We start from the raw sequence: 20,779 nt of genomic DNA on the forward strand, positions 1-20,779 counted from the left end.
AGCTGTCTAAAGCCATCTAAGCCATTTGCCCATTCTTCCCTTTTAAGTGCACTTATAAAACATGTGGCTTTGGGAAAGTCAGAAAGGTTTCTGTACTAAGTTCTCTTTGTTTATAAAAATTGAGATAATCAGCTTCTCTAGGATTGCAATATATCCTTATTAACATCTTAGAATCCTGATCCACACTCTTATAGAACTGAACAAGATTTAAGACTTTGAACCCCACTCAAGAGCATATGGCTATTATGAAGATCTTAAAAGGACCTTCCTTATGGGTGATTTCAATTGTTGTAGAAAATTCCATAATACATTGCCCAAGGATCAAGTGGAATCCACATGTCAGGTATGGTGACATGTACCGAGTGGAGAAACACATAGAAAAAAAGAATTCTTGTCTCTAAAGGACTTATAATCAGACAAAGGATATGTGAAATACAAAGCTCCTACAGAATGAACTGTTTGAGATAATGCCTATGAGAAATGCAAGCCGGCACTAGCAGCTCATCCCAATATGGAGTAAGACTTCAACACCATGTTGGTGCTGACTGTCCCCTCGCTGTTCCATCACCTGCTGTCCCCATGTCATCATCTGTTGTACAATAAGAAGAAAGAATGTCTATTGGTGCCTGGGTGACTCCATTAGTCAAGTGCCTGACATTTGATTTCAGCTCAGGTCATGATCTCAGGTTATAAGTTGAGCCCCACATTGGGCTCTGAGATGGACATGGAGCCTGCTTAAGATTCTCTCTTTCCCTCTCCTTCTGCCCCTTCCCTCAGCTCTCTCCCTTCCCAAGAAAAAAAGAGGAGAGAATTTCTAAGTTGAAGTGGAGGTCATGATAAAGCATTCTTTGCCTGCCCACTTAAAACACCATTATTTAACTTAGCTGCTAAATCTTAAGCCAGATGGCCCTTCATTACCTCCCTATTCCTGGCATTCCCAGCAATTTGTTGCATTTGATTGTCTGAAACTGTGTCATCCCTGGTTATGGCTCCTAACACCACCTTAAAGTTGATAACACTGATATGTACATCAGAACCCACAAAATGGAGGTCACCCCAATGGCCAGTGTGAAGTCACAAATCTAAACCTAAGACAGCCTGCATTTGGTAAACACCTGTCACCAATCACACCAAGGACAATCCTCCAGCCCAGTGTAACTAGCTACCCTACACTAGAAAATAGGACCTGTTAGACTTCTTAAAAAAAACCTCTAAAAACAGGGCCATCATCCACATTGCCTCCTCTAAACTCATTCTTGCTCAAAACCTCACAGGAAAATTGCGAAGTGCTCCCCTGCTTGTGAGGCACTATGCTCCTCCAATCCATAGACTGTTTTACTTTGAACAGAGAACATCAAACTCATTACTAATTTGTTTTCACTCTTCACTTGACAAAGCAGCTTTTGACCATGTCTTCACTATTGTCATAAAATTCTGAGAAAACACAAAATTTCAGGCCATTGCTACTTGCTATTTCAGAATACAAATCACTAAGTTCCATGGGATTCATCTATCTTGTCAACATTATAAACCCAATGTGTTGGACACAGGAGAAACTTGATAAATCTTTGCTAAGTAGATGAATAATTGGTCAGCACACATAGTAAAAAATTCTCTGGTGATCATTTTGCAGTGTGTACAAATATCAAATCATGTTCTACAATGGAAACTACTGTTATATGTCAGTTATATCTCAATTTTAAAAAAGTATTCACAGGAAGAAATGACAAACTGTCTAATCATATAACAACTTCTATGCTGTGAAAAATGAAGAGAATATTTTGAGACTCCTAGGAAATGTTTTTAAAAAACTGACCTGCCAGTTTTGTTTCTCTTTTTCAACATTTCCTTAGCAATTCAGGGTCTCTTCTGATTCCATGCAAATTTTAGGATTGTTTGCTCCAGTTCTTTGAAAAATACTGGTAGAATTTTGATCAGAATGGCATTAAAAGCATAGATTGCTCTAGGCAGTATAGACATTTTAACAATGTTTATTCTGATCCATGAGCATGGAATTGTCTTCCATCTTTTTGTGTCTTCTTCGATTTCTTTCATGAGTGTTCTGTCGTTCCTCAAGTACAGATCCTTTACCTCTTTGGTTAGGTTTAGTCCCAGGTATCTTACGGTTCTTGGTGCTATAGGAAACGGAATCAATTCTCTGATTTCCCTTTCTGTATTTTCATTGTTAGTGTATAAGAAAGCAACTGATTTCTGTACATTGACTTGTATCCTGCCACGTTACTGAATTGCTGTGTGAGTTCTAGTAGTTTGGGGGTGGAGTCTTTTGGGTTTTCCATATAAAGTATCATGTGATCTGTGAAGAGAGAGAGTTTGACTTCTTCATTGCCAATTTGGATACCTTTTATTTCTCTTTGTTGTCTGATTGCTGTTGCTAGGACTTCTAATACTATGTTGAACAAGAGTGGTGGGAGTGGGCATCCTTGTCGTGTTCCTGATCTCAACGGGAAGGCTGCAAGCTTTTTCCCATTGAGGAGGATATTTGCTGTGGGTCTTTCATAGATAGATTTGATGAAGTTCAGGAATGTTCCCTCTATCCCTATACTTTGAAGCATTTTAATCAGGAACGGACGCATCACATTGCTTGATTTCAAGCTTTACTACAAAGCTGTAATCACCAAGACAGCATGGTACTGGCATAAAAACAGACACATAGACCAGGGGAACAGAGTAGAAAGCCCAAATATGGACCCTCAACCCTATGGTCAAATAATCTTTGACAAAACAGGAAAAAATATCCAGTGGAAAAAAGACAGTCTCTTCAATAAATGGTGCTGGAAAAATTGGACAGATATATATATAGAAGAATGAAACTTGACCATTCTCTTATACCATACACAAAGATAAACTCGAAATAAATGAAAGACCTCAATGTGAAACAGCAATCCATCAGAATCCTAGAGGAGAACATAGGCAATAACCTCTTCGATATCTACCACAGCAACTTCTTTCAAGATATGTCTCCAAAGGCAAAGGAAACAAGTGAAAATGAATTTTTGGGACTTCATCAAGATCAAAAGCTTCTGCACAGCAAAGGAATCAGTCAAGAAAACAAAGAGGCAATATAAGGAATGGGAGAAGATATTTGCAAATGACAGTACAGACAAAGGGCTGATACCCAGGATCTATAAAGAACTTCTCAAACTCAACACACACAAAACAGATAATCATGTCAACAAATAGGCAGAAGACATAAATAGACACTTCTCCAATGAAGACATACAAATGGCTATCAGACACATGAAAAAATGTTCATCATCACTAGCCATCAGGGAGATTCAAATCAAAACCACATTGAGATACCACCTTACACCAGTTAGAATGGCCAAAATTAGCAAGACAGGAAACAACGTGTGTTGAGGAGGATGTGGAGAAAGGGGAACCCTCTTACACTGTTGGTGGGAATACAAGTTGGTGTAACCACTTTAGAAAACAGTGTGGAGATTCCTTAAGAAATTAAAAATAGAGCTACCCTATGACCCTGCCATTGCACTACTGGGTATTTACCCCAAAGATACAGATGTAGTGAAAAGAAGGGCCATCTGTACCCCAATGTTCATAGTAGCAATGACGACAGCCGCCAAACTGTGGAAAGAACCAAGATGCCCTTCAACGGATGAATGGATAAGGAAGATGTGGTCTATATACACTATGGAGTATTATGCCTCCATCAGAAAGGACAAATACCCAACTTTTGTATCAACAGGGATGGGACTAGAAGAGATTATGCTGAGTGAAATAAGTCAAGCAGAGAGAGTCAATTATCATATGGCTTCACTTATTTGTGGAGCATAAGAAATAATATGGAGGGCATGGGGAGATGGAGAGGAGAAGGGAGTTGAGGGAAATTGGAGGGGGAAATGAACCATGAAAAACTATGGACTCTGAAAAACAATCTGAGGGTTTTGAAGGGGTCGGGGGTGGGAAGTTGGGTGAAGCCTGGTGGTGGGTATTATGGAAGGCACATATTGCATGGAGCACTGGGTGTGGTGCATAAACAATAAATTCTGGTATACTGAAAAGAAATTTAAATAATTAAAAAGTTTAATTAAAAAAAAAACCTGATCCTGTAAAGGTGAGGGGATGAAATCAGCCTCATGAAAGAACTGTTATCACAAGAATGATTGTAGAACTATGTGCATGAAATAAAAGGAAGGAAAATAATGAGTACATAGGGAGAAAGCAGTTCTTCAACCCTGTGAAAGCCATGGAAATGGAAATTATTAATAAGTGGATCACATATAAGGAAATGCTTTGCTTCTATTGTGGAGATGACAGAGGGTAACTTAGAAGATCCAGGCACCAAAGGAAAGACAGAAATGAAAGAAAAACTGGTAAGACTTGTTTAGGGAGAAAATTTAAAAGATAAAAAGCTTTAATTTCAAAGCGTCCTTCTTTCCCAGCATTTTCCTGAAGTTGAGCTTGAAAAGGAAGCAAATCAATACAGTGACCACAGAATCTACCAAGGCAGAGCTGGAAATTACTTTCCAGACATACCAGCCAAACTGGTTGGACAGCCCCTCAACAACCCCAGAAAGCCACCAGGGCAAACCTCCAGACGCATTGTACTCAGGAGGGTGACATATATCAGACAGAGTGGCCTGGACACCTCCTTTGGACATTCCCTGTGGGAACAACATTCATACCCCATATATACTCAGGAGGCACTTATGAATCATGGAAGAAAATAAGTAACATGGTCTCCTTTCATACTTGACCAAAATAGTAAACCAAGTCCATGTCAGCTGGATGAAGCTTTGTTGAAGAGCTGCATCTGTAGTACATGGAGCCCAGGGACCAGGAAACATGTTCTAGCTCCAACTCTCCCTACTAATGGGACACAGGGCAAGTTCCGTTCCTACCTGAGATGTGGTTTTCTTAGGTATGAAGATTACAAGTGCTCTGCAGATCAGGTCAGATAATTGATGTAAACATGCTTTATAAACTGTAAACAAGCATTAGCATGTCTTCTGAAAATAGACAATGGGGATGGACTAGACATGAGGCCGTGTCCCCTCTGCTTGAATGCAGGCCATCCTCGGGACTTGCTTGGATCAATAGAATACAGCAGAACAGACCCTAGGCTGCTCCAGGTGTATACCTTGGAATCCATCATCGTCAAAACTCTGTACATTCTAAATGGGTGGCTCTGCCGAAGACAGTCCTCATTGAGTGTCTCACTACACCTTTGGGTTTATGTTAACAAATCGTTTTTTTCTTAGAGGTGGAAAGAGGGAAGGGAAGGGAACTAACAGCTGATAACCTAAAAACCATCGGGGATTCGTTAGATCTACTAGCTGAGCTAACTTTTCCCAATTCTTCCCCCAAGTTCTGCAAACACTTGACTTATAAATGTAAACTCAGATTTTTTACTCTTTTCCATTTCTCTCTTTAAATATTCATATTATCCATTGAAATAGTCACCTAATATACTACAGAAAAGGAGAGGTAATAGCTCTGGGGATCTGAACTAGACTGTGTCAACCCCAAAGCAGCTGGTGACCTATTGTGCCCAGATGCCATTTGCCCTTTGCTCTGTCCAGGGCTACCATGCATCCTGCCTGGATTACAACCTGGCTTAGAAAGGATAAGTCATTTCTCTTCCCTAAGTCATCCTCAGACTTTCTATGAAACTGTTACTCTCCCACAGTTGGCCACCCATTTTGTGTTTTCCACCCATCTCAAGCAATCAGCTCCTAGACATCATGTGCTGATGAAACTTTAGAGCAATTATACTTGTGCCATGGAATGTCAGGATAGTTTTCAAGTACTCGTTGCCCAGATGGGGCAAGACAGAGCTAGTTCTCTATGAACAGCAGAAGAAAGGCAGCTGTGAGTTAGGGTTGCCACAGAGACAGACAGTGTTTTCTTATTTGCACACAATACATTTTAGGAAGTATTATAAAGTGCCAACTTTCCCAGTAGAGGAACTACTATTTCCAAATATAAAAATACTCCAAGTGTTACAACCTTTCTTACTGCAGTCCTTATTGTCAAACTTTATGCTCCCTTCATCTGTGTCTGGGTCCACACTATATCACAGATGACAGAGACCAAAAAAAGGATCATAATTACAAATGTTTTGTAATCAGTATCGTAGTAGTCAATTCTACGCAGAACTAGTCACATAATAAATGGAACCTGACACAACATTTCAGAGATATTGTAAAGACCAGAGGTTTAAACTGGAAGGGGTTGCTCTTCTCTATGAATACAATACCTGTGAGAAGACACAGAACTGAACTATGGGCATCATTATACACTACTGTGTCTCTCCAAAGCTATGGATCTCTTAGAGAAGTTAATCAATGCTATAAACACTTACCCTAGAAAAATGCATGAGCATATGCATATAAACTTTTGTATGCAGACCAGGATATGGAAAGTCAAGTCCTAACTAATTCTGCCATTATTCAAGACAGCTGTGTGTCTTGAATAACTTAACACTTAACCCATGTGATTTGGTCATCCTCAGTATGGGGATTACAACTCTTATATTTTAAGGATTTCTGTGAAGCTTAAAATCAAATTGAGAAGATTCACTTGATAGCACATTATTTTTACAAAAAAAAAAAGTGCAAAAAAGATGGCTAAGAAAGCATTGTCTTGAGTCCTAAGAAAGCATTGAGTGCAGCTAAAAGAGTACAATATTTCTATCAGTCACTTTTAACCACAGGCCATCACATCTATAAGTGAATCAAACAGAGATGGTAATACTTGGGAGAATCAGGCTCCAGGGACCACTCCAGCAGTGACTCCTCCCCAGTTCTGCTGGGATGGTGGTAAAGAACAGAAAGAAAAGGTAAGTAGGTGGTCCTGCTGTCTTTCAGGTGACTCTTGACTGCAAGGTGAAATGAAATGTTATTCATAAGCTGTACCCAAAATAGAGGTGCCAAAGATAACCTGATTTTGCAAAGCAACAACAACAACAAAACTGGAAAAAATAGATACGCCCATAACTGGGATATTTCATATGGGCTTTTGCAAAATAGCAAATGACATATATTTGATATCTTTGTGTTCTTTCCTCCAAACCCTATAAATACCAATTTATAGGTATTTACCAATTCATTGTATCACATTTTTGCTTTTTGTATATTTCATCTGCTTCAGGAAGCCATAACTCACTATTTACCCATATCCTCCCACTGTAAAGTGCTATTACATTCCACCTAATGACTTTTGCTGACGCATATGTTGATTGTTTTTGACATCCTTGGCTTCCCAAATTAAAATGTAATGCTCTTGAGGGTGGAAACTATGTCTAATCTTTAATACATAACCCTAAGCATTGTGTTCAGTGACAATCTCAGACTATCTCCATACACAACTGGTACTTGTGGGATCTTTATCTCCAAATGTTGTAATTTTAAGTTATGTAAGAAGCTACTCTGGTACAACTGGCTGTTCCCATCTTAAAAAGCCTAAAGATCTAAATCACACTGATGTCATAAGGTATCAGCACCAGAATAAACAACCTAAATTAGCTATAAAGAGCTCAAAGTCACAATACAGTAACTTATGTGTTCCTAATCAATCACTAAAAGCTAAAGAAAAAACTAAACTGGTAAAACTAATGTGACATGAGGAAGGAGCCTGGCAGCCTCTTACCCTTGTGGGCCCATTCAGACTAAATTCCATGTCCACAAATCACCTATGATTAGATGGTCTCAAAGAAGTCCTCATTTCTTGCTTCCTCCTGTTTCACTCTGCTAGTAGGCCTGATTGAAAAAATGTGTCCTTCCTACATTCTGACCTAGTGTTTTGTTTGTGTCTCTTTTTTGGCATTTTTCACTCTGTGCATCATCTGTGACCATGGGCCTTTTCTCTCCTACTCTTTTCTCCCCAACATGACTCTTCCCTCAATAACAATTCACAGCACAATGCTTTCCAAGATGTGTGAGGAAACAGGAAAAGATGAAGTGCAGGCCCTCCATCTGCTTAAAAGAATGAGTTCTGGAATGCACTGCCTCTCTGTCCAAGCAGCAACTATGTACCTGGAAGCCATCAAATTTTACCAGGCCCAGTGCTGACTTATCCTGAACATCACTGACACTAGAAATGAGGCCACAGTGCCTGGAACTTAAGGTCCATTTCAAGCCAACTTTCAGAGAACAGAATAAATGTGGATAGCTATAAGATAACATAAATTAGCTGAAGCATAGACAGAAGAAATCTACAGTTTAAATATGTCTATGAAATCAAGGTTCAATCACATTTGTGCCAAAAAATGTAGATCAACAGACTGCAATCCAGATTTAATCTAATTTGTTTTAAAAGGAAAGATTAATAAGTGTAACACTGTCTACACACCCTGTTTATACCTTCTCATTTGCTCTTCAAACCACTTCATCTCCACTATCCCATCACCAAGACTACAAGTTATTGCCTCACTATATAGGAATATTAGTGAAGTGCTTACTATAGTTTTCCTTAAACTATGGCCTACAATATTCTACATAATAATGACCTGGGGGTGTTGTGAAAAATGAAGATTTCTGAGTCCCAAACCCAGAAAAAATAAAAACTCATCAACCCAGAAAAAGTATCTTAAATATCTTCTAAAAATGAATGCAGAGTAAAAACATTTTCAGGTAAACAAAAACTGAGAGAATTCATTATAAATAAGCATGGTCTTTAAGAAACATTAAGGCAAGTTCTTCAGGCTGAAAAGAAATGATATCAGATGATAAATAGGGTCTCCAGGAAATATAAACATCACTGGGAATGGCAAATATGTGGTAAATATAAGTGAGTCTGTATTTTCTTTCCTTTTCTTGATTTCATTAAAAAGCAAATGACTATTTTTTAAAAAGCATAAGACTATTTAGTGCAAAAAGAAAAAGAATGTATTGTGGGTTTTCTAAAACATATAGATAGAAGATCTATGACAACAACAGCACAAAGGATTTGGCTGATAGGTAGCTGAAAGCATACTGTTGCAAGTTTTCTATCTTTTATATTTCACATGATATAGCACAATACTAACTCTCAGTAGAATGTAAAATGTTAAAGGTGCAGATTTTAATTCCTAGAACAGTATTCTTGAAGGGTGTTCCCCTGACCAGAAGCATTGGTGTTATCTAGGAACTTGTTAGAAATGCATATTCTAGGATCCCACTCTCATACACTGAACCAGAAATTCTGGGGTGGGGCCCAATGAACTGTATTTTAACAAGGCCTCCAAATGATCCAGGTGGATGTGAAGTTTAAGAATCACTTCTCTAGAGCTACCTGTTAAAAAATAATGCAAAAGACATAGTGACATAAGATAATTAATAAAATAAATAGAGTAATTAAAATGGAGTAAAATAAATAGAATAATGAAAATAGAATACTAAAAAATAATTAACTCTAGAGAAAGCAAAAGGCAAAGAATAGAGTAGGAGAAAGAAAGCAAGAAAGAGAAATAGGAACCAAATAGCAAAATGGCAAAATTAATCCAATAATATCAATAATTTCATTAAGTTTAAGTGGACTAGAAGCTTCAATTAAAGGCAAAGATTAGCAGACTAGGGGAAAAAAGCAAAATCCAACTATATTCTGTTTACAAAAAACTTAAATACAAAGGCACAATTAGGCTGAAAGTAAATGGACAGAAAAAGATATGCTATGCAAACACTATATATATAAAAGCTGAAGAGGCTATACCAATATATAACAAAGCAGACCTCAAGATAAAGAGTCCTGTATAAATTAAGTGGTAGGAATGTTATAATGATGGAAGGTTAAACATCACAAATACCTAACAATTATATCTGTATGTGCCTATCAATAGTTCAAAAATGCATGAACAAAAACTGTTAGAACTAAAGAGAAAAATAGACAAACATAGCTAGATAACACTTCTCTCTCGTTAATTGGCAGAACAACACAACACAAAAAAATTAGTAGGGAGATGAAAGATCTGAGTGACACCACCAACCTCCCTGCCCTAGTTAACATTCATAGAACACTGCACCCAACAATTGTAGAATACACATTTTTTCAACAGCACATGCAGCCTCAGGGCAGACCATGTGCTGGGCCATAAACAATTCTCCATAAATTTCAAGAGATTAAAATCTTACAGAGTCCCTTCAACAAATGGTGCTGGAATAACTGGACATCCACATGCAAAATAAATAAATAAATTACTCTAGACACAGAGTTTGTACTGTTCATTAAAAATGGATCATAGGCTTAAAAGTAAAATGCAAAACTGTAAAACTCCTAGAAGATAACATAAAAGAGAGTTTAGAGGATCTTGAATGTAGTGGTGCCTTTTTAAATACAACACCAAAGATATAATCCAAGACAAAAAATTGATAAGCTAGACTTCATTAAAATTAAAAACGTCTCCTCTGCAAAACTCAGTATCAAGAAGTTAGAAGACAAGGCATAGGCTCTGCAAAAGACACATATGATAAATGATTGCTATACAAATATACAAGGAACTCTTAAAACTCAACAATAAGAAAATATACAACTCAATTCAAAAATAAGCCAAAGACTGTGACACCTCACCAAAAATATACAGATGCAAAAATATATATGTATAATATGAAAAGATGCTCCACATTGTATGTCATCAGGAATATAAAAATTAAAACAAAAATGAGATACCACTATACATCTATTAGAACAGTCAAAATGTGGAACACTGACAACACCGTATGCTGGGAAAGATGTAAAACAAACAGGAAGTCTCACTTATTGTCAGTGGCAATGCAAAATGGTACAGCCATGTTGGAAGGCATTTGGTGGTTTTTTAGAAAACTAAATATGCTGTTTCTGTAAGACCAAGAAATGGTACTCCTTAATATCTATCCAAAGGAGTTGAAAGCTTATGTCCACACAGAAGTGAATTATAGCACTTTTATTCCTAATTGCCAAAACTTGGGAGCTATCAATGTATTCTCAGTAGGTGAGTGGTAAATAAACTGTGGTGCATTAGAACATTTAAGTATTACCCAGCAATAAAAGAAATGAGCTATCAGATCATGAAGAGATATAGGAAAACTTTAAATGTATGCTACTAAAAAAAAGAAGCCAATCTGAAAAGGTTATATAGTGTATGATTCCAACCATATGACATTCTAGAAAAAGCAAAAACTTATGCGGACAATAAAAAGATCAGGAGTTGCCCCAAAGGAAGAGATGAATAGGCAGAGCATAGAGCATTTTTAGGGCAGTGAAAATACTTTTTATGATATTATAGTGGTTGTATGTCATTATACATTTCAAAACCCATAGAATGTACAACACCAAGAGTGAACCTGAAGGTGAACTATGGATTTGGAGTGATTACAATGTGTCGATGTAGATTCATCTTTGATTTAAAAAAAAGGTAACATTCTGATGAGTAATGTCGATAATGGGGAGGCTCTGCATTTGTGGAGACAGAGGGTGTGTGGGAAATTTCTATACCATTCTTTCAGTTTTGTTGCCAATGTAAAATTGCCCTTAAGAAAGAGTCTTTTTCCAAATCTTACAGAGGTTATTTTCTAACCAAAACCAAATTAAACTGAAAATCCATTAACACCATAACCAACAAGGAAATTGAGGCAGTAATCAAAAATCTCCCAAAAAACAAGAGTCCAGTCCTAGACGGCTTCCCAGGGGAATTCTACCAAACATTTAAAGAAAAACTAATACCTATTCTTCTGGAGCTGTTTCAAAAAATAGAAATGGAAAGAAAACCTCCAAACTCATTCTATGAGGCCAGCATTACCTTGATCCCAAAACCAGAAAAGACCACACTAAAAAGATTTACAGATCAATATCCCTGATGAACATGAATGCTAAAATACTCACCAAAATCCTAGATAGTGGGATCCAATAGTACATTAAAAAGATTATTCACCACAGCCAAATGGGATTTATTCCTGGGATGCAAGGGTGGTTCAACATTCGTGAATCAATCAAACATCACATCAATAAAAGAAAGGACAAGAAACATATGATCCTCTCAGTTGATGCAGAAAAGGCATTTGACAAAATATAGCATCCTTTCTTGATGAAAACTCTTCAAAATATATGGATAGAGAAAACATACCTCAATATCATAAAAGCCATCTACAAAAAGCCCACAGTGAATATTCTCAATGGGGAAAAACTGAGAGCTTTTCCCCTAAGGTCAGGAACACAACAGGGATGTCCACTCTTACCACTGTTGTTCAACATAGTACTAGAAGTCCTCACCATAGCAATCAAACAACAAAAAGAAATAAAAGGCATTCAAATTAACAAAGAAGTCAAACCCTCACTCTTCGCAGATGACGTGATACTTTATGTGGAAAACCCAAAAGACTCCACCCTAAAATTCCTAGATTTCATACAGAAATTCAGCAACGTGACAGGTTATAAATTCAATGCACAGAAATCAGTTGCATTTCTATACACTAATGATGAGACAGAGAAAACAGAGATTAAGGAATTGATCCCAGTCACAATTGCACCCCAAACCATAAAATACCTAGGAATAAACTTAAACAAAGAGGTAAAGGATCTGTACTTTGAAAACCACAGAACACTTACAAAAGAAATTGGTAATTGTCTTTCTTTGCTTGATATACTTCACTTGGCATAATCCCTTCCAGTTCATGTGTGGAATAGCAGGGAGGACATGAGGGTAAGGAAGGGAAAATTGAAGGGAGGGGAATCAGAGAGGGAGACAAACCATGAGAGTCTAAGGACTCTGGAAACAAATTGAGGGTTTCAGAGGAGAGGGGATAGGGCAATGAGGTAGCCAGGTGATGAGTATTAATGAGGCAGGTGTTGTAATGAGCACTGGGTATTATACACAAATAAGGAGTCATTGAATACTACATCAAGAAAAAAAATTGAGGGAAGAGGAAGCAAGATGGTGGAAGGGTAGGAGACTGAAATAGCATTAGGTCCCAGGAGTTCAGCTAGATAATTATCAAACCATTCTGAACACCTACAAACTCAATAGGAGATAGAAGAGAAGAAGAGCAGCAATTCCAGAAACAGAAAATCTACCACTTTCTGGAAGGTAGGATGTGTGAGGAAGTGAATCCAAAGTGATGGGAGGATAGACTGCAGGGAGAGGGGCCAGCTCCTGGAGCAGTGGAGCACAAAATCAGAACTTTTAGAAGTCTGTGCTACTGGGGGACATCACTCCAGAGGCTAAGCAAGGAGTGGAGCCCTCACAGGGACAGTGTGGTCTCAGGACCCATGGTGTCACAGAAAGACTGTCTGAGTGTAGCAGAGCTGCCAGGTGTCATAGAGGCAAAGCTGGCTACAGAGATGGAGCCAAGCACTGAGCTCTCAGCCTGGAGTTACCTTAAACCATGATCCAAGGCACAATCGGGCCACTGCTCTTCGAGCAGAGACCCCAAAAGTGGCAGATCAGGATAGACCCATTCCTTCTTTCTCTAGTAGGAGTGGTGCAGCAGTGTACAGCAGGAATCGCTGGGTTTGGAAACTCCAAATGGGGCCATGCACCAGAGATAGGAATGCTCAGTCATAGGCCAGGTGAGCACGAAGTGCGGCCAAAGACAAAGACCAGATAGACAGGAGAGCTGGACTGCTTTTCCGTGAGGGTGCACTGAGGAGTGGGGCTCCAAACTCTCAGCAACTACTGGCTGGAGATTCGGAGTCTGCCATTTTCATTCCTGACCTCTGAAGCTTTATGGAAAGCATTCAGGGAACAAAAGCTACTGAGAGCAAACCCGAGCTGATTACTTAGCCAGGCCCCTGGCAAGGGCAGTGCAATTCTGCCTCAGCAAAGACATTTGAGAATCATTGCAAGAGGTCCCTCCCCCAGAAGATCAGCTCGAATATCCAGCCAAAACCAAGTTCACCAATCAATGGGAAATGAGGAACTCCAGAGCTAGGGGAAAGCAACACATAGAATTCATGGCTTTTTGTCCATGATCCTTTAGTCTTGCAAAGTTAAATTTTTTAAATATTTTTCTAATTCTATTTTTTAACTTTTCCTCTTTCCTATTTTAACATTTTTAAACTATTTTATCTTATCTATTTTATCTTATTTTTTTATTGAAAAAAAACCTTTTAGATTTTCATTTTTAAAGTAATACTTTATCCCTTCATTTTATTTAGCCTTATTTTTTGTATACATACAGGGTTTTTTTCTTTAAAATTTTGGGATATAATTTCTTCTAAGATCAATATATATCCTAAATCTAGCTCCAGCCTGATCACATTCTCTCCTCTTTTTTTTTCTTTTTCCAACCAACTTATCAATTCCTTTTTTAGAATCTTTTTAAAATTTTTTTAAATTTTTATTTATTTTTTTATTTCTTTTCAGTGTTCCAGAATTTATTGTTTATGCACCATAGCCAGTGCTCCATGCAATATGTGCCCTCCATAATACCCACCACCAGGCTCACCCAACCTCCCGCCCCCCACCCCTCCAAAACCCTCAGTTTGTTTCTCAGAATCTTTCTTAATTTTCATCTTTACAGTCATATTCCATCCTTTCACCATTTTTACCCTCATTTTTGTATATATATAAGTTTTTCTTTCTTTAAAATTTTGGGAGGTAGTTTCTTCTAAGAGACCAGAAAACACCCAAAATCAAGTGGGTGGCTTTGTTCTATTCACCAGTCTAATATATACATATTTTTATTTTTTATGTTTCCCCTTTCTTCTCCCCCTGGTTTCAGGTCTCTTCTGATTTGGTTGGCATATATTTTTCTGTGGTCTTTGCCACCCTTATAGTATTTTACTATCTCATTCATATATTTTTATCTGGATAAAATGACAAGTTGGAAAAACCACACACACACAAAAAAAGAGGCAGTCCTGATTCTTATGACTAGGGACATAATCATAAGGACCTTGGTAATATGTAAGAACTAGAGTTCAGAATGATGATTACCAAGATGCTAGCTGGGCTCAGTAAATGCATCAAAAATATTAGAGAATCCCTCACTGCTATTTAACATAGTATTAGAAGTCCTAGCCTAATCAATTAGAAAACAAAAAGAAATTAAAGGCATCCAAATTGGCAAAGAAGTTAAACTCTCACTCTTTGCAGATGATATGATACTTTATGTGCAAAACCCAAAGACTCCACTCCAAAACTGCTAAAACTCATACAGGAATTCAGTAAAATGTCAGGATATAAAATCAATGCTCAGAAATCAGTTGCATTTCTATACTCCAACAGCAAGACAGAATAAAGAAAAGTTAAGGAGTTGATCCCATTCACAATTGCACCCAAAATCATAAGATGCTTAGGAATAAACCTAACCAAAGAGGCAAAAAATCTGTACTCAGGAAACTATAAAGTACTCATGAAAGAAATTGAGGAAGACACAAAGACATGGAAAAATGTCCCATGCTCATGGATTGGAAGAACAAATATTGTGAAAATGTCAATGCTACCTAAAGCAATCTACACATTTAATGGAATTTTTATCAAAATACCATCAATTTTTTTTTCAAAGAAATGGAACAAATAATCCTAAAATTTATATGGAACCAGAAAAGACCCCAAATAGCCAGAGGAATGTTGAAAAAGAAAGCCAAAGTTGGTGGCATCACAATGCCAGACTTCAAACTCTATTACAAAGCTGTAATCCTCAAAACAGTATGGTACTAGCACAAAAACAGACACACAGATCAATGGAACAGAATAGAGAGCCCAGAAATAGACCCTTAACTCTATGGTCAATTAATCTTTGACAAAGCAGGAAAGAATGTCCAATGGAAAAAAGACAGTCTCTTCAACAAATGGTGTTGGGAAAATTGGACAGCCACATGCAGAAAAATGAAACTGGACCATTTCCTTATACCACACACAAAAATAAACTCAAAATGAATGAAAGACCTCAATATGAGACAGGAAGCCATCAAGATCTTTGAGGAGAACACAGACAGCAACCTCTTTGACCTCAGCCTCAACAACTTCTTCCTAGAAACACAGCCAAAGGCAAGGGAAGCAAGGGCAAAAATGAAATATTGGGACTTCATCAAGATCAAAAGCTTTTGTACAGCAAAGGAAACAGTCAACAAAACCAGAAGACAACTGACAGAATGGGAGAAGATATTCACAAATGACATATCAGATAAAGGGCTAGTATCCAAAATCTATAAAGAACTTATCAAAGTCAACATCCAAAGGACAATCAAGAAATGGGCAGAAGACATGAACAGACATTTCTGCAAAGAAGACATCCCGATGATCAACAGACACATGAAAAAGTGCTCCACATCACTTGGCATCAGGGAAATACAAATCAAACCCACAATGAGATACTACCTCACACCAGTCAGAATGCCTAAAATTAACAAGTCAGGAAATGACAGATGATAGTGAGGATACAGAGAAAGCAGAACCCTCCATGTTGGTGGGAATGGAAGCTGGTGTAGCCATTTTGGAAAACAGCATGGAGGTTCCTCAAAAAGTTGAAAATAGAGCTACCCTACAACCTGGAAATCGCACTACTGGATATTTATCCTAAAGAAACAAATATAGTGATCTGAAGGGGCATGTGCACTCAAATTTTTATAGCAGCAATGTCCACAATAGCCAAGCTATGGAAAGAACCTAGATATCCATCAACAGATGAATGGATAAAGAAGATGTGGTATATATACACAATGGAATACTATGCAGCCATCAAAAGAAATGAAATCTTGCCATTTGCAACGATGTGGATGGAACTAGAGGGTATTGTGCTGAGTGAGATGAGTCAATCAGAGAAAGACAATTATCATATGATCTCTCCAATATGAGGAATTTGAGAGGTGGGGCAAGGGGTTGTGGGGGTAGGGAAGGAAAAAATGAAGCAAGATGGGATTGGGAAGGAGACAAAACCTAAGAGACTCAATTTCACAAAACAAACTGAGGATTGCTGGGGATGGTAGGGGAGGGAGATGTTAGCTGGGTTATGGACATTGGGGAGCCTATGTGCTATGGGGAGTGCTGTGAAATGTGTAAGCCTGATGATTTATAGACCTGTACCTCTGGGGCAAATGCTACATTATATGTTAATAAAAATAATTTAAGGAAAAGAAGGGGAAAAAAGAAGAAAAAGTGAGGAAGGCACAAAGAAATGGAAAAACATTCCATGTTCATGAATGGGAAAAACAAATATTACTAAAATATCTATGCCACCCAGAACAATCCACACATTCAATGCAATCCCTATCAAAACACCATCAACAGTTTTCACAGGACTGGAACAAATTATCCTAAAATCTTTATGGAACCAGAAAAGACCCCAAATAGCCAAATGAATGCTGAAAAAGAAAACCAAAGCTGATGTCTTCACAATGTTGGACTTCAAGCTCTATCACAAAGCTGTAATCATCAAGACAGTATGGTACAAAAACAGACACATAGTACAATGGAACAGAATAGAGAATCCAGAAATGGACCCTCAACTCTATGGTTAACTAATCTTTGACAAGGTAGGAAAGAATATCCAATGGAAAAAAGGCAGTCTCTTCAACAAATGGTGTTGGGAAAATTGGTCAGTCACATGTAAGAATGAACTGGACCACATTGTTACCCCATACACAAAGATAAACTCAAAATGGATGAAAGACCTAAATGAAACAGGAATCCATCAAAATCCTAGAGGAGAATACAGGCAGCAACCTCTTCAACCTCAGCCACAGCAACTTCTTGCTACACACGTCCCCAGAGGCAAGGGAAACAAAAGCAAAAATGACTACTAGAACTTCATCAAGATAAAAATCTTTTTCACAGCAAAGGAAACAGTTGACAAACCCAAAGACAACCTACAGAAGGAGAGGAGATATTTGCAAATGTCCTACCAGAAAAAGGGCTAGTATCCAAGAACAATAAAGAACTTATCAAACTCAACATGCATAAAAAAAAACAAATTATCAAGTCAAAAATGGACAGAGGACATGAGCATACATTTTTCCAAAGAAGACATACGAATGGCTCAGAGACACATGAAAAAGTGCTCCTTACTAATATCAGGGAAACATAAGTCAAAACCACAACGAGTTACCACCTCATGCCAGTCAGAATGCCTAAAATTAACAAGTCAGGAAATAACAAGTGTTGGCGAGGATGAGAAGAAAGGGAAAGCCTCTTACACTGTTGGTGGGAATGCAAGCTGGTACAGCCACTCTGGGAAACACTATGGAGGTTCCTTAAGAAGTTCAAAATAGAGCTACCCTATGACCCAGTAATTATACTACTAAGTGTTTATCCAAAGAATACAAACTTATGATCCGAAGGGGCACCTGTACCCCAATGTTTATAGCAGCAATGTCCACAATAGCCAAACTATGGAAAGAGCTCAGATGTCCATCGATAGATGGATGGATAAAGACTATATATATAGAGAGATATTATATATCTCTCTATATATTATATAGAGAGATATATAATATCTCTCTATATATATTATACACACACACACACACACGAATGATAAATATTCTCCCAGATAGTGGGAGAATAGGGAAGATGAGTGATAAACTTCACTTCACATGCTTCATGGTTTTGCCTACATGAAAATGTAAAAAATAGTCACATTCCAGATAGGGATGATAAACTCAAACTTCAAACAGAAGGTCCAAGTAGAAGGCAAGTTGAATATATATATATATATGTATATATATATATATGCATATATATATATATACATATATATATATATATATATCTCCTTTTAAATGGCTCAGTTAAACATAACTCAGTTATGTTTAACTGAGCCATTTAAAAGGGTGAAATCTTACCATTTACATTGACTTGGATGCAACTGGAGAGTTTTATGCTGAGCAAAATAAGTCAATCAGAGAAAGACAATTATCACATTGGTTTCATTCATATGTGGATTTAAGAAACAAAACAGAGACTCATAGGGGAGGGAGGGAAAAAATAGATGAAATCCAAGATGGAGACAAACCACAAGAGACTCTTAACTATAGGATACAAACTGAGGGTTGCTGGAGAGGAAGTGGATGGGGGGACAGCGTAACTGGGTAATGGGCATTAACGAGAGCATGTGATGAGCACTGTGTGTTATACACAACTGATGAATTACTGAACTCTATACCTGAAGCTAATGCTGTACTGCTATATGTTGGCTAATTGAATTTAAATTTTAAAAAATCAATTAATAATAAGATATATAGAAAAACTCCATGTATGTATAAATTAAACAATAAACACAACTAATTAACTCACTCGTCAAAGAAGATATTACCAGGTAAATTAGAAAAAGAATTTTTTTAAAGATTTTATTTATTTATTTGACAGACAGAGATCACAAGTAGGCAGAGAGGTAGGCAGAGAGAGAGGGAATGGGAAGCAGGCTCCATGCTGAGCTGAGAACCCAATGCAGGACTCGGATCCCAGGACCCTGAGATCATGACATGAGCCAAAGGCAGCGGCTTAACCCACTGAGCCACCCAGGTGCCCCTAGAAAAAGAATTTTTAACCTAACATCAAAATTTGTAGAAGGCAAATAAGACAGTGCTTAGAAAGGAATTTATGGCTTTAAATATGTATATGAGAAAGGAAGAGTGCTTAAAATCCAGAACATGCACCATGGCACCCTCTACCACCACCTGGACCAGCCTTTGGCATAGAAAACAATCAGTAGCATTCTCTGCTTCAAAATAGCTCCTTCAACATTTTTCAGAATACCTGGAAATGTTACCAGATTTAAATAATTAGACAAAACAACACCTTGAACTTTTATGTGCTCAATTCTTAAAACAAATGTGACACAAGAACAAGATCTAGTGCAATGGAAAACAGGTTATATGTTTCTGGAAAAAGCAAAGAAGCATAGGTGGAGAAATGAATATCAAAGATGGAGATAATGGGAGAATAGGGAAGATGAGTGATAAACTTCACATGCTTCATGGTTTTGCCTACATGAAAATGTAAAACATAGTCACATTCCAGGTAGGGATGATAAGCTAAAAACTCAAACAGAAGGTCCAATTAGAAGGCAAGTTGATAGTCAATTGAGAGTAAATTTTATAATACTAGTAAACAAAAAGATAATGTATACCTTGATTCCAATACTACTATCTAATCCTGAATGATAAATCTGATAAACTGTATGTGTAAGCTGGAAGATCTATGGACTAAATATCACCTGGATAAACAGGAAAGAATCTCAGACTGCTGCCAAAGAAGACTGCACAATGTTGTAATGGGTAAATGGGGTAATAGAGCAGAGCTACGGAAGGTCATTAAATGTGAGAATCCACATACACTTTATAAACCACAATTTGTATACAAACTATTAGGTCTTTGCCCCCTCTTTTGTTATCCTACCCTCTGCTGAAACACCTTTTAGGAAACAGTACAATAGCTTCTGCTTTAGAGGGATGTGGGTAACAGAAACCAAGCATCTACACAACCCTGCTGCAGCCATCTGGCAACTCCTCAAAGGCCTGGTGCATAGAGCTAAAGCCATTGCTGACACCTGCCCCACAGTCTCCTGGACTACAGTCAAGGCCTCTGCTAGTGTGGTTTCTCTCACTTACTGAAATAAAGGTCACTGGTTGGCCAGGAGACACAGTCAGGGAGATGAACAGCTCACTCTACTCAGAAGCAAACAAGTGAACACAGACAAGAAGATATGTAGAAGTGGATAAGGGAGATCAGGGGTCCCAAATAAGACATTAGATGAAATAGATTGTAGCCAAATGTACTGATCCACTCTCCCAGCCACTCCCACCACTACCTTACTGAGAAGAAAGGGCAATGCTAGAATCACAGTCGTACCTGTTAATTAGTTATAACTTACAGTGTTTGTGTATGCTGCAGGTAGCTGTCTGATAA

The sequence above is a fragment of the Mustela erminea genome, chromosome 15 (assembly GCF_009829155.1).
Source record: "Mustela erminea isolate mMusErm1 chromosome 15, mMusErm1.Pri, whole genome shotgun sequence".
Classification (NCBI taxonomy): Eukaryota; Metazoa; Chordata; class Mammalia; order Carnivora; family Mustelidae; genus Mustela; species Mustela erminea.